We start from the raw sequence: 13,294 nt of genomic DNA, 5'->3' as shown, positions 1-13,294 counted from the left end.
TTGGCATTTCTTGTCACTTGGATGTTTTTCACATCTAGTGCTACCATCAATGCCAAAGGGGGAGATTTTTGGCCATTTGGAGGAATTGATTATGTGTTGCATTGATCTTTTGTCATTGATGGCAACACCAATTGTTTTGGTTGCTTTACTGGTATCCTTATATTCCCCGTAGGTTGTTTGGTTTCTGGTTGGATTAGATCATTATGATCTGGTATGTTTGGGTTATGGAATTGGCTTATTCATGCTACTCAGATTCATGTTCAGTCAGTTGATCTTGTTCTGGTGATTGGATGCTATCATGTATGCTAGTAAGCTTGGTTTGTTGTTCCGGCGAGGGTTTCACCGACAGATCTTTGTTGAAGTTCTTTGATGTTATGCATAAGTGGTGTCGGTGTGGCTTCTAGTGGAGATTCAGGATGTTGATGGTGATCGTGTTCCAGACTTGGTTGATTGGGATCATTGCTTTAGCATGTGCGGACCTAAATTGGGTCCCGATTTATCTAGGTTATGGACCGGCTTAATGTAACGTGCGGATTGTTAGGTCCCGGAGACAACTGAGAGGGGGGGTGAATCAGTTGTCAAATAAATTCAAACCAAAAACAACTTAACCAACTTAATCCTTAATACCGGTAAACTAGTTAAGTATGTCAGTAGACAGTTTTAACAGTTAATTGCTATACCGGTAAAGATTAGTGCATGAAACATAAACACAAAGTCATCCACAACACATAACACCAGTATTTGTATGTGGAAACCCTGTAAGGGGAAAAACCACAGTGGGAAACCTTACCCACAATCAGATGATACTACTGTAGATAGTAAGTGTACATAAATGGGGTCTACACATGCAGAAAGGCCAACCACCTAGAGCTCACTGCTCAATCACAAAATGGGAGTCACACTAACTAAAATTGGATGGTTAAATCCAATAAGAATGTACTGCTCAAAATAGCATCTTCATATGCTAGATTCAGTACCAGTGTAATGCTGATATGCTTTCACAAAAACCTAGCTTCACCTTCAAATGATGTCTGTGTGTATTGCTCTACTTAATCTCGCATATACCTTCACAAAGACCTTCTTCGCATTCCACATTTGATCTTACAAATAAGATCTTACATTTATACCATAACCTAAGACCAATTTTAGTAGGTCGGCTCTACAAGATATTACAATAAAATTATTTTATAAATAATACAATATCTAATGCAATAACCGATTGAACATGTCGTCTTAATGCATTTACAACAATAATTAATCATCTCCATAGCGTGCCATGCTGATCTGGAAAAGATAAACCTATCAATGTAACCCTGGATAACCCTGGACCTATTTGCCGATAAAAGCAAATATGCAAATATGAATATACCAATGATCAATTCATTAAGACAAGATGTCCACACGATGTCTTTGATATTACCAAGTGTTTTCCATGTCATTCCAAGTGTCGGTGATCATTATATCATGTCGGTGTACCATATACCAGTAACTATGCAATAGTTACTTGCTTGCTGGTGAATGTTGTTGGATCTCCAAAGTGCTAGTGTTTTAGTAGGTGTTGACATCAATGACAAAACCATACCAAAATACCAACAATCTCCCCGTTTGGCATTGATGGCAACACAAGATGGAAAAACCATCAAAGTGCCAAAACAGAAATGCCAAATACCAAAAACTAACAATCTCCAAAAAGATCATAACCAGAAATCAAAATACAGATACAGAGAGTAATAATCTCTCCCAAATAACAATCTCTCCCCCTGGGAGCAACATGTGTTTTTTTTAAGTTTTTCCATACCAATCTCTCCCCCTTTGACATCAAATGCCAAAGTTACAACAAAACCAAGTTCATATACAAAATACCAATCAATTCAATATACCAACTACTCCCCCTGAGAAGTAGCTTCCCATCAAGGACCGGACTAAAAGATTTTTCTATTAATTATGTCGGTTGATGATAATCATCAACTGTCTAAGTCTCTACCGGTGGGGGTATGACCCCAAGCTGATCTCTGAGATATTCAAAAGTCTCCTTAGGTAGAGGTTTACTAAAGATATCTACAATCTGCTCTTTAGTATTCACATAAACCAGTTTTATTTCTTTTGCTTCAACTTTTTCCCTTAGAAAATTTAGTTTGATAGATACATGTTTGGTTTTAGAATGTAGTACCAGATTATTAGATATATCAATTGTTGCAGTGTTATCACAATAGATAGTTATAGGTTCCTTGCATTTTACCTTTATGTCTTTCAACATTTGCTTAAGCCATAATACCTATGTACAGTTAGTTGTTGTCGCAACATATTCTGATTCTGCTGTTGATAAAGATGTACAACTTTGTTTCTTACTCAACCAAGAAATTAATCTATTTCCAAGAAAGAATGCTCTGTCGGTGGTGCTTTTTCTATCATCCACATCTCCTACCCAATTTGCATCTGTGTATGCGCATAGATCAAAATTTTCATCTCTGGGGTACCATAATCCAATATTTATAGTGCCTTGTAAGTACCGGAATATTCTTTTTACTGTTGATTCATGATTTTCTCTAGGATTACTTTGAAATCTTGAAACAATACATACTTTATTCATAATATCAGGTCTGGTTTGTGTCAAATACAATAAACCTCCTATCATAGATTTGTATCTAGTTGGATTAACAGGTGTAGATTCATCCCTTTGTGATAATTTGTCATTTGTTTTCATAGGTGTGCTTACCGGTTTAGAGTTATCCATTCCAAATTTCTTTAGTAACTCTTTTAAGTATTTGGATTGACTCAAGAATATATCTTTATCAGTCTGTGAAATCTGCAATCCTAGAAAGAATTTTATTTCTCCAATCATAGACATTTTAAATTCTTGCTGCATTTTAATAGAAAATTCCTTACATAATCCATCTTCTCCTCCAAAGATTATATCATCAACAAATACTTCTATAATCAAGATGTCATCATTAGTTATTTTGTAATATAAATTGTTGTCTTCATTTCCTTTAGTAAAACCAATCTTCAAAAGATACTTATCCAATCTTGCATACCAAGCTCTTGGAGCTTGTTTTAATCCATACAGAGCTTTTCTTAACCTGCAAACCATATCATTGTCATCTATCAAAGAAAATCCATCAGGTTGTTCAATATAGACTTCCTCTTCAAGATCTCCATTCAAAAATTCACCTTTAATATCCATTTGATAAACTTTGTAGTTCTTGTGTGCTACAAAAGCCAAAAATAATCTGACTACCTCAATTCTAGCTACCGGTGCAAAGGTTTCATTGTAATCAACTCCTTCCTTTTGAGAATATCCCTTACACACTAGTCTTTCTTTATTTCTGACAACCTTACCATCTTCATTAAGTTTGTTTCTGAATACCCATTTGGTTCCAATTACATTTTTATCTTTAGGTCGGGGAACTAATGTCCAAGTGTTATTTTTCTCAATTTGTTCCAATTCATCTTCCATGTCTTTAAACCAAAATTTATCTTCACATGTCTCATTAATTAATGATGGTTCAATTTGAGAAATAAGACATACCTCTTCATTTTCCAATCTTCCTCTTGTCATAACTCCTTTAAACTTGTTTCCAATTATCTGATCTTCATAATGATTCAATCTTACATACCAGGGTGTCCTTATTTGTTGTTGTTCCTCAATTACTGTGGAATCCTCAGATGTTACCGGGGTAACTGGATCTTCATTCTGTACTGGTGGATTCTATGTAGGTTCATTTGTCAAAAATTATTTTACCGGTTCAAAGTCTATATACCTTGAAGTTCCTCTGAATTGTTCATCAATCTTTACATTTGTACTCTCAACAATTTTATGCAATCTTTTGTTAAAACATCTATATGTTTTGCTCTTAGATGAATAACCAAGAAATATTCCTTCATCACTTCTAGGATCAAATTTTCCAATATACTCATCTCTTCTAATGTAACATTTACTTCCAAAAATTCTGAAATACTTAAGAGTAGGAATATTACCAAACCATAGTTCATGAGGGGTCTTATCGATTTCACCTTTGATGTGAACTTTGTTGAATGTATAGATGGTTGTACTGACTACTTCTCTCCGATACACATGTGGTAAATTTGCTTCTAACAACATACTTCTTGCTGCATCCAAGATAGTTTTGTTTTTCCTTTCAACAACTCCATTATGTTGTGGTGTCTGAGGTGCTGATAGTTGTCTTCTGATTCCATTCACTTCACAGAATGTATTAAATTCCTTAGATGTAAATTCTCCTCCTTGATCTGATCTTAAACATTTGATTTTCTTACCGGTTTCATTTTCAACCATTGCTTTGAACAGTTTGAACTTTCTAAGTGCTTCTGATTTTTCTCTGAGAAAAGTAACCCAACACATTCTAGAATAGTCATCAATAATTAGCATGAAATATCTATCACCTTGTAAGCTTTTAGTTCTGGCTGGACCACATAAATCAGTATGAATCAAATCAAGAGCATTATTATATTTCTCTGGAATACTTTTGAAACTAGCTCTAACTTGTTTTCCAAATTGACATTCCTTACATACTGTATTGTGAGGTTTGACAATTTTAGGTAGAGCTCTAACTGCCTTAGTAGTACTGATCTTTACCATGCAATCAAAGTTTACATGATAGAGTCTCTTATGCCATAACCAACTTTCATCTATATGTGCAATCAAGCATGTATTTTCACTGTTATTCAAATGAAATATATTACCTCTAGTCTGATTACCAGTTGCAATTTCTAAACCAGTTTTGTTCATGATTTTGCATTTTCCATTCTTAAATTGTAACTGAAATCCTTTCTCAACTAATTGACCAACACTCAAAAGATTATTCTTGAATCCTTCAACATAGTAAACATTGTCAGTGTTATGCTTACCATCAAGAGATATTGAACCCTTACCTTTGATCGAGCAAGCTTTGTCATCTCCAAATCTTACTAAACTGCCATTATATTCTTGAAAGTTCAAGAATTTACCTTTATCTCTTGTCATATGATGTGAGCATCCAAAATCAATGATCCATTCATCCTTTACTTCAACTTTAGCTACTAGGGCTTGTTCTACCGGTTGCACTGCAGGTGCTGGTTGATCTTTAGTTATAGCAACAAAAACCCATCCATTGTCTGTTGGATCTTCATCAAAATCATCAGTCACACCTTCATCAGCAATGTAACAATATTTGTCTTTATTCTTCTTAAATATGTATCTCTGATATTCAAGATTAGGCTTGTATGTTCTTTGAACTTCTTCTCTTAGTCTGGCATGTCTATCAGGGCATCTTGAAGCGATATGACTGATCTTATTGTAGTTAAAACATTTAAAGGGTGCTTTACCTTCATACTTACTTCCAACTAGACCTTTAGGCATTTTCCTTACAAATAGTGCTTCAAGTTCTTCAAGTTCTTCAAGTTCTTTCCTACTTTCTTCAAGTTCTCTTGCATAAAAGGCTTTCCAATCAGATTTATCAAATGATGGAGCAGATGATGTTGATGCTTTAAAGGCCAAATCTGTCTTAATAGTATCAACAGGACCAAATTCTTCAATTTCAAAAGCTGAAAGTTTTCCAATCAATGTATCCCTAGTAACCGATGTATTAGGCATTGTTCTTAACTCATTTATAGCAGTAACCTTCATTTTATATGCTGGTGGCAATCCTCTTAAAACTTTTGAAACAATTTCATCTTCACTTAAGGTTCCTCCACAACATTTAATACCTAAAACAATTTCATTTACTCTTTCCATAAAAGCAGAAATTCTTTCATCTTCTTCCATTTTCAGATGTTCATACCTGACCCGGAAGCTTTCAAGTTTTGCAATTTTGACTATGGAATCTCCTTCATTAATTGTTTCCAAATGATCCCAAATAGTTTTAGCAGTTGATCTATCTGATAATCCCATGATTTGTTGATCTGATAATGCGCTCAAAAGTGCTTCTCTTGCTTTGCAATCATTCTCCTCATCTTTTTTCAAGTTAGCTGGACTAGGCTGACCTGGTACAACAACAGTATAACCATTCTTTGTAACTTCCTAGATGTCTTTTCCAATGCAATTTAGATGTGTCTCCATTCTGATCTTCCATATGCCATAGTTGGTTCCATCAAGTTTAGGACTGTCCTTCCTGAAATAATTAGTAGACATTGGATCTCCTCAAGTTGTTAAACTTCTGCAAAAAGAGGACTTAGCTCTTATACCAATTGTTAGGTCCCAGAGATGACTGAGAGGGGGGAGGGTGAATCAGTTGTCAAATAAATTCAAACCAAAAACAACTTAACCAACTTAATCCTTAATATCGGTAAACTAGTTAAGTATGCTGATAGACAGTTTTAACAGTTAATTGTTATACCGGTAAAGATTAATGCATGAAACATAAACACAAAGTCATCCACAACACATAACACCAGTATTTGTACGTGGAAACCATGTAAGGAGAAAAACCACGGTGGGAAACCTTACCCACAATCAGATGATACTACTGTAGATAGTAAGTGTACATAAATGGGGTCTGCACATGCAAATAGGCCAACCGCCTAGAGCTCACTGCTCAATCACAAAATGGGAGTCACACTGACTACAATTGGATGGTTAAATCCAATAAGAATGTACTGCTCAAAATAGCATCTTCATATGTTGGATTCAGTACTGGTGTAATGCTGATATGCTTTCACAAAAATCTAGCTTCACCTTCAAATGATGTCTACATGTATTTCTCTTCTTAATCTCGCATATACCTTCACAAAAACCTTCTTCGCATTCCACATTTGATCTTACAAATAAGATCTTATATTTATACCATAACCTAAGACCAATTTTAGTAGGTCGGCTCTACAAGATATTACAATAAAATCATTTTACAATTAATATAATATCCAATGCAATAACTGATTGAACATGTCGGCTTAATGCATTTACAACAATAATTAATCATCTCCATAGCGTGCCATGCTGATCTGGAAAAGATAAACCTACCGGTGTAACCCTGGATAACCCTGGACCTATTTGTCGGTAAAAGCAAATATGCAAATATGAATATACCAATGATCAATTCATTAAGACAAGATGTCCACACGATGTCTTCGATATTACCAAGTGTTTTCCATTTCATTCCAAGTGTCGGTGATCATTATATCCTGTCGGTGTACCATATACCAGTAACTATGCAATAGTTACTTGCTTGCCGGTGAATGTTGTTGGATCTCCAAAGTGCTAGTGTTTTAGTAGGTGTTGACATCAATGACAAAACCATACCAAAATACCAACATGGATTGGACCTCTTGATGTATTTTCAGGATGTATTATGGGTTGGATATTATGTGTTTGGTCTCAGGCCGACATGTTTTGTAATTATGTAATTGTTTTATTGTCTGGTGGCCGACCTTATTGTTTGTGGTCGAGGGTTTGTATATATATGATGTAAGATCTCATTGTATATTAGATATGGGTTTGGGCTATGAACGAATAATGTAATAATCATTCAGGAAGAGGATTTGGTCGATCATTGGTGATCAAGTTGGGTTTATGTAAGAGGATTTAGTCCTCCGGTATTGATCTTAACCGGAACTATACTCAGACATAGGAGATGATATCTATGCAATTCATTCATTTTTCTGGATTGTAGTCAAGATTTCTATGTAGTCAGTGAGACTCCTTTTGTGATGATAAGTGTGCTCTAGGTTATTGGTCTTCCTGCAAGTTTGGGCCCCTCAATTGTAATTCACATACTTACTGCACAAGTATTATCTGATTGTTGGTAGGATTACCACCTTGGTTTTTCCCTTTACCGGGTTTTCCACATACAAATCTTGGTGTCATGTGGATGGTATTTATTCTCTTATTGTTGTTTATGCTTAATTGGTTTATTTGCTATTTTGATATTTGGTTTATGCATTTTGGTATTGATCTTTTAGGTTCCAGTATTAAAGTTTTAATTGCTTAAGGTTCCGGTAATCTGAGACAACTGATTCACCCCCCCCCCCCCCCCTCTCAGTTGTCTTTTGATTATTTGAAGTGTCTAACACACCAATGGTTGTAGGAATGACATTTTGAGTCGATGTAGCCATGATATTGGAGATAAAAGTAGGAATACTAGTCGTAAGAGTAGTCAAAGGAATAAAAGGATTGACTTGTGTTAAAGGTTGTGAATAACCTAGGGTTTCGGCACAACTCTTGATAAGCTTGACATTAGAATCAACAATATGTGCAATTCCATCCAATATATCAATTCCATTGTTATCACTTTGAATCATACACTTAAGGCCTTAAATTAATGGAAGAGCATCACTATCAGGGTATTCTTGGGACATCCATTGTTGAAATTTATCAAATTGATTGTCCAATATGGAAAGTTGATCTATAGAGACCCTAGTTAAAGCTTCTTCTTCATCATGGGATTCATCAATGTGGTGAATAGGCACATGATTAGGATGGGGAGAATTAGCATGATCCTCATTAAAGAAGTCACCCAAATTAGGCTTCATCTCCTCAGAAATTAAACCTTTGGAGGCCTTAATTCTAATGCTTCGTCTAACGGGGATAGTATAGGTAGGACTAATAGTGGTAAAACTCATGCACTAGAGGGAAAATTTGAATTTCCAATTTGGAACAAAGCTTACAAAATTGAGTAATGCAAAATGTAAGAAAATAATGATTACACAATTTGAACTTTGTTGGAGGAAGAGAATGACACAATTTCCAAAAATGAAAGGAAATTGGAATTTTAAAATTAGGGCCAAGGGAATACCACTTAATTTTTAAATCAGAATATTTAAAATCAGGGCAGATTATAATTAACCTCTTAATTTAAAAAAAAAATCTTGAAATTTGAAATGTTGAATTTTGGAGGTATTTCCGATTCTAGAGGGATCAAAAATCGACAAGATCAGCCAATCTTCTAGATTTAGGCTATTAAATACAGTCATAACAGTCTCCCGAAATTTTGGGGAAAAAGTCGAGGACCGTGGCAGAAACGCACATGGTCCGACCAACTTTTTTAAAATTTTTAGGGATGAATATTACGATGATTTCAAAGCTAACCCCAAAAAATTGGCGAATTTTACGATTTCTAGATGCGCGAAATGAAGGTTCAAATGTAAAAATAGGACCCTATTAGGGTTTTGAAAAAAAAGAGGAATTGAATTGCAATTTTGAAAAAGGTCAAACCTAATGGATAGCGACACCTTGGAAAATATTTAGAAATCTGAATTTGAATGAAATTGATTGAAATTTGCACAAAATCCAATTAAATTTAAAAATTAGGGTTTTATGACCTAACCACTTAATTTTGAATTTTGAATTTTGGGAAAAAGGAGTGAAATTGAAAATTTGAATTGCAGGAATGAAAACAAGTCTAAGAACAATCAAAAATCTGAAAATTAAATGGAAATCCAATTTTTGCACAGGTTCAAGATGATTATTGAAAATTAGGGTTTTAACAAGTAACCACTTAATTTGTAAATTTGATTTGCAAATTGAACAAGACAATGAGGAAATTGAATTTGACAAACAAAACAATTTGCAGATCTAAGATAACCACAAGCAATTTTTACAAATCACATGTTCAATTTAAATTTTAAAAACTAGGGTTTTTAATGATTTAGCCACTAAGTTTGCAGAAATTTGAAACTTGCAAATGAAAAACATGCAATTTTGTTCAAAGGAAAGCATGCAAGACGTCGGGTACACCAAAATGTAATGTTACCAAAATGCATTGGTAGGTGAAGAATGTGGGAATGAGAGATCAAGAGGAAAACTACCCTTTCCCTCCAAGGAGAGATGAGAGTTTCACTACGGATTTCCCTTCAAACACTTTTCACCCAATTACATTGGAAGAGGAGAGGAAAATTCACTAGATTCAACCTTCAAAGATAGAATTCTGAGTGAAATGGGAATGGTAAGTTGATCCCCTCTTCCTATTTTAAATGGAAATGAATTGATTAAATTATGTAATGCAAAAGTGACAAATTTGAGGAAAAATTGCCCAGAACGTGGCAGGAATTTACACAGTCCTCCGAAAAAATCTGCGAAATGAAAAAGGGTTTTTCCGTCTCTGCAAATGAAGCCTGAATCTGAAAGTCTAGTTGTGCACCTGCAACCTACACATAGATAAGAGAGGAAAATAGGTTGGGATTGGGGGTTTGTCTTCAGGTCAAACCCCAATTTTGGAATTAACCAAGTAATGAAAGAAACTACTTGCAAGTAGACGTAAATGAAAGACTGAAATGCAAATCACCTCAAGGGAGGTTGTGATAGAAATTTTGATAGCAATGCTTGTGTGGAATTGAATGTTGGAATCAATCTCCTCTTTAATGGTTGAATCCTTGACTTAAATGCAACACCTAGCCTTGAAGGGAGACTTGAGATTCTCAATGCTTGAATTCTCTTGAATACTTGATTGCTTATGCAACTTGACCAACTTAAACTTCACCTTTTTTCTCTTTGCCAAATGAGAGGACAAGTGGAGACAGGGTGGTGCGGATGCCAAGGAAGAAGTTGATTCTGAGGGTTGAGAAGTCTCCGGTCTCCATTCAAGCTAGGGGATTCAATCTCGCGTGCGTGAGGACCCTAATACGGTCAAAAATTGTGACCCCTAGTAATTTTATGACACTATAGGTTCAAGCCTATAGAAGATGTCCATGCATTTTTAGCACAATTGACTCAAATGAAAAAAGAGCCACAAGAACCCATGTGAGAGCTTGTGGCTAAATTTAACAAGTTGTCTAATAGAATTCCAATAATTGCTCAACACACTACTAAAAATTTGAAGTTCTTCTTCATCAACGCTCAGTTACCTGAAGTGAGTTTCTTGTTGAGAAGGACAGTTCTGAGATACCTTGTAGCTGCACAAACCTTAGCAGTTGATATTGAAGATGATCTTATCCTTGTGGGTAAGATAAAGATAAAGCTAAATGGGTCTAAAGAAAATTCTTCTATGGAATCATCATCTACCAAGAGAACAGATCCCATGGTGCAGAGGTTGGCTAATGAATTATTAGCCCTCAAAAAGAAAATAGCTCAAGGTATATTCTCTTCCTGATATAAAGACATTCCAAGGAGACTGTATCCAAATGCTATTTATGATTCTGCTAAAGAGAATCTGAACAAGCATCCACCACCATCAAAAAAAATTGTACTTGAGGCACCACCAATAAATACAACAGTGGGAAATTATGAATTTGAACAAAGTGGTCTTGCTAATCTCTTCCAAGAGGAGGAAGAAGACATAGTTGGCGACTCTCATATTTGGTTTATGAAATACTAGAAATTTGTTGAACAGAAGGAAAAGACCATGCCAGATATCATGGGGAATACACAACAATAGGTTGAAGGACACTTTTCAAAGGTGTTGGTGAAGGAAGATCATCACATCATGAGATGTGAAAAGATGGACTTGCATGAAGGTACCATTCAAGTTGAACAAGATGAAAAGAATGCATCTATATTTCAAGGTCATGAACTTGAACATATTATGCATGAAAGAACTACTATGGAACTTGATGAAGACCTTTTCACAAGCATAATAGAGGTGTTTTCCTCAAGTCTTGATGGTAATTCTCCCAAATCTAAAGTTTGTGAACAACATGATGATGCAAGCTATGCAGCCATATTTTCTCCAACATCACATAAGGAAACTCATCCCACTCAACATGAGGTTGTGGTTGCAAATCAATTGGCAAAGGCACAATAGGCAAGAAGAGATCATAATTTATCATATAGAGGGGATGTCATAAAAGACATCTAGCTTCGTTGGAAGATAATAGGTCATCAAAGGCCATGTTTATTCCTAAACATGAAGATGCAGTTGAGAAAAAGTAGTCTTGGTTCATTGATTCATTTTGGAGAAGCAATAAATATAACCCATTTGAAGTGGCAAGTACATATGCTCATTTCTTCCAAGAAGCGGTGCATCGTCTCATGGTACTACTGTTTGTGCTTCATCTACACCTGGCAGTCTATGATAAAGTCAAGTATGACACCTTACTAAAGAAAGGTAGCTACTTTGGAGTACCAGTTAATGGTTTCATTTGAAGAAGTTTTCATGGTTGGTTAGTCTAGGTTTAGGTTAGTTTCTCTTTCCAATAAGTGCAGTTGCACAAATTCATGTCCTTGTTTTGTTTTAGTCAATTATGTCATCCTTTTTATTTTTAGTATCTTTTATTTCTTGACTCTATATCCCAATGGGTGGATGAAGGCACTTAGGTTCTGCATTCTACCCCCTTCAATCTTTCCAACAATCGATGGAAGTTCCCCAGTCAGCTAATTGTTATCCTCAATTTTGGCTTGCTCAAAATTATGGAATAACTCCTACAAATTTTATCCAATTTGTAGCCCACACCCTCTAAGACCACATGTTGAGGCACTTGTCAAACCCCCTCATGTGTAGTCAACCTCTCAAAAAATCATCTTGATTTGAGCCTCAATTTGTCAATCTAAAAATTTGATAAATTCTTTTTTCAAGAGAGTTTTATTTTTTGGTGTAAATCAGGTTTATAGCCCCAATTTTTTACCAAATTCACTCTTTTGGTCTAAATCGGGTTTATAGCCCTGATTTGCACCAAATTCGCCCTTTTGGTGTAAATCAGGTTTATAGCCCCGATTTGCACCAAATTCGCCCTTTTGCTGTAAATCAGGTTTATAGCCCCGATTTGCACCAAAGTCCCTCACTAGTACATTTGGCCTCAAATTCTGACGACAGTTCATCGTGATTTTGACCACAATTCGTCGGACTGTCGACGAGCAACATTGTTGAAAACCTGTAGTCGGACATTCTGACGGTGCTCAAGACCGTCGAAATTTTGACGAAGTCGAAGACTCTTCCGACGATGGCCATGACTACGCTTAGCCATCGGTAAGACTCGATAAGTCATCAGAATTCCAACACCTTGCAAGTAATGTTCTGATGGATAAGGCGTCAGAATAAATTGGAATTCTCAAGGCCCCCTCACTGCTTAGCTGTCGGTAAAACTCGATAATTTGTTAGAATTCCAATGGCAACCAGGGAATCCACACCGACGAGGATGTTGTATGTGTGACAGTTTAGGTGTCTGAATTTAGACAGCCCCATCACTATGTAGCCATCAAAATTTTGACGACAACAAGGGCATCCACACTAACGAGGATGTTGTATGTGTGACAATTCGGGCGTCTAAATTCAGACAGCCCCGTCACAGTTTAGTCGTCGGACATCCGACAGCTGTGAGGGCGTCCGCACCGATGAGGATGTTGTATGTGCAAAGGTTCGGGCATCGGAAAAACTCGATAAGTCATCGAAATAAATTGGGCCCCCTCACTGCTTAACCGTCAGCAAAACTT

Source organism: Cryptomeria japonica, chromosome 8, assembly GCF_030272615.1.
Source record: "Cryptomeria japonica chromosome 8, Sugi_1.0, whole genome shotgun sequence".
Taxonomy (NCBI): domain Eukaryota; kingdom Viridiplantae; phylum Streptophyta; class Pinopsida; order Cupressales; family Cupressaceae; genus Cryptomeria; species Cryptomeria japonica.
This window is presented reverse-complemented; position numbering follows the sequence as displayed.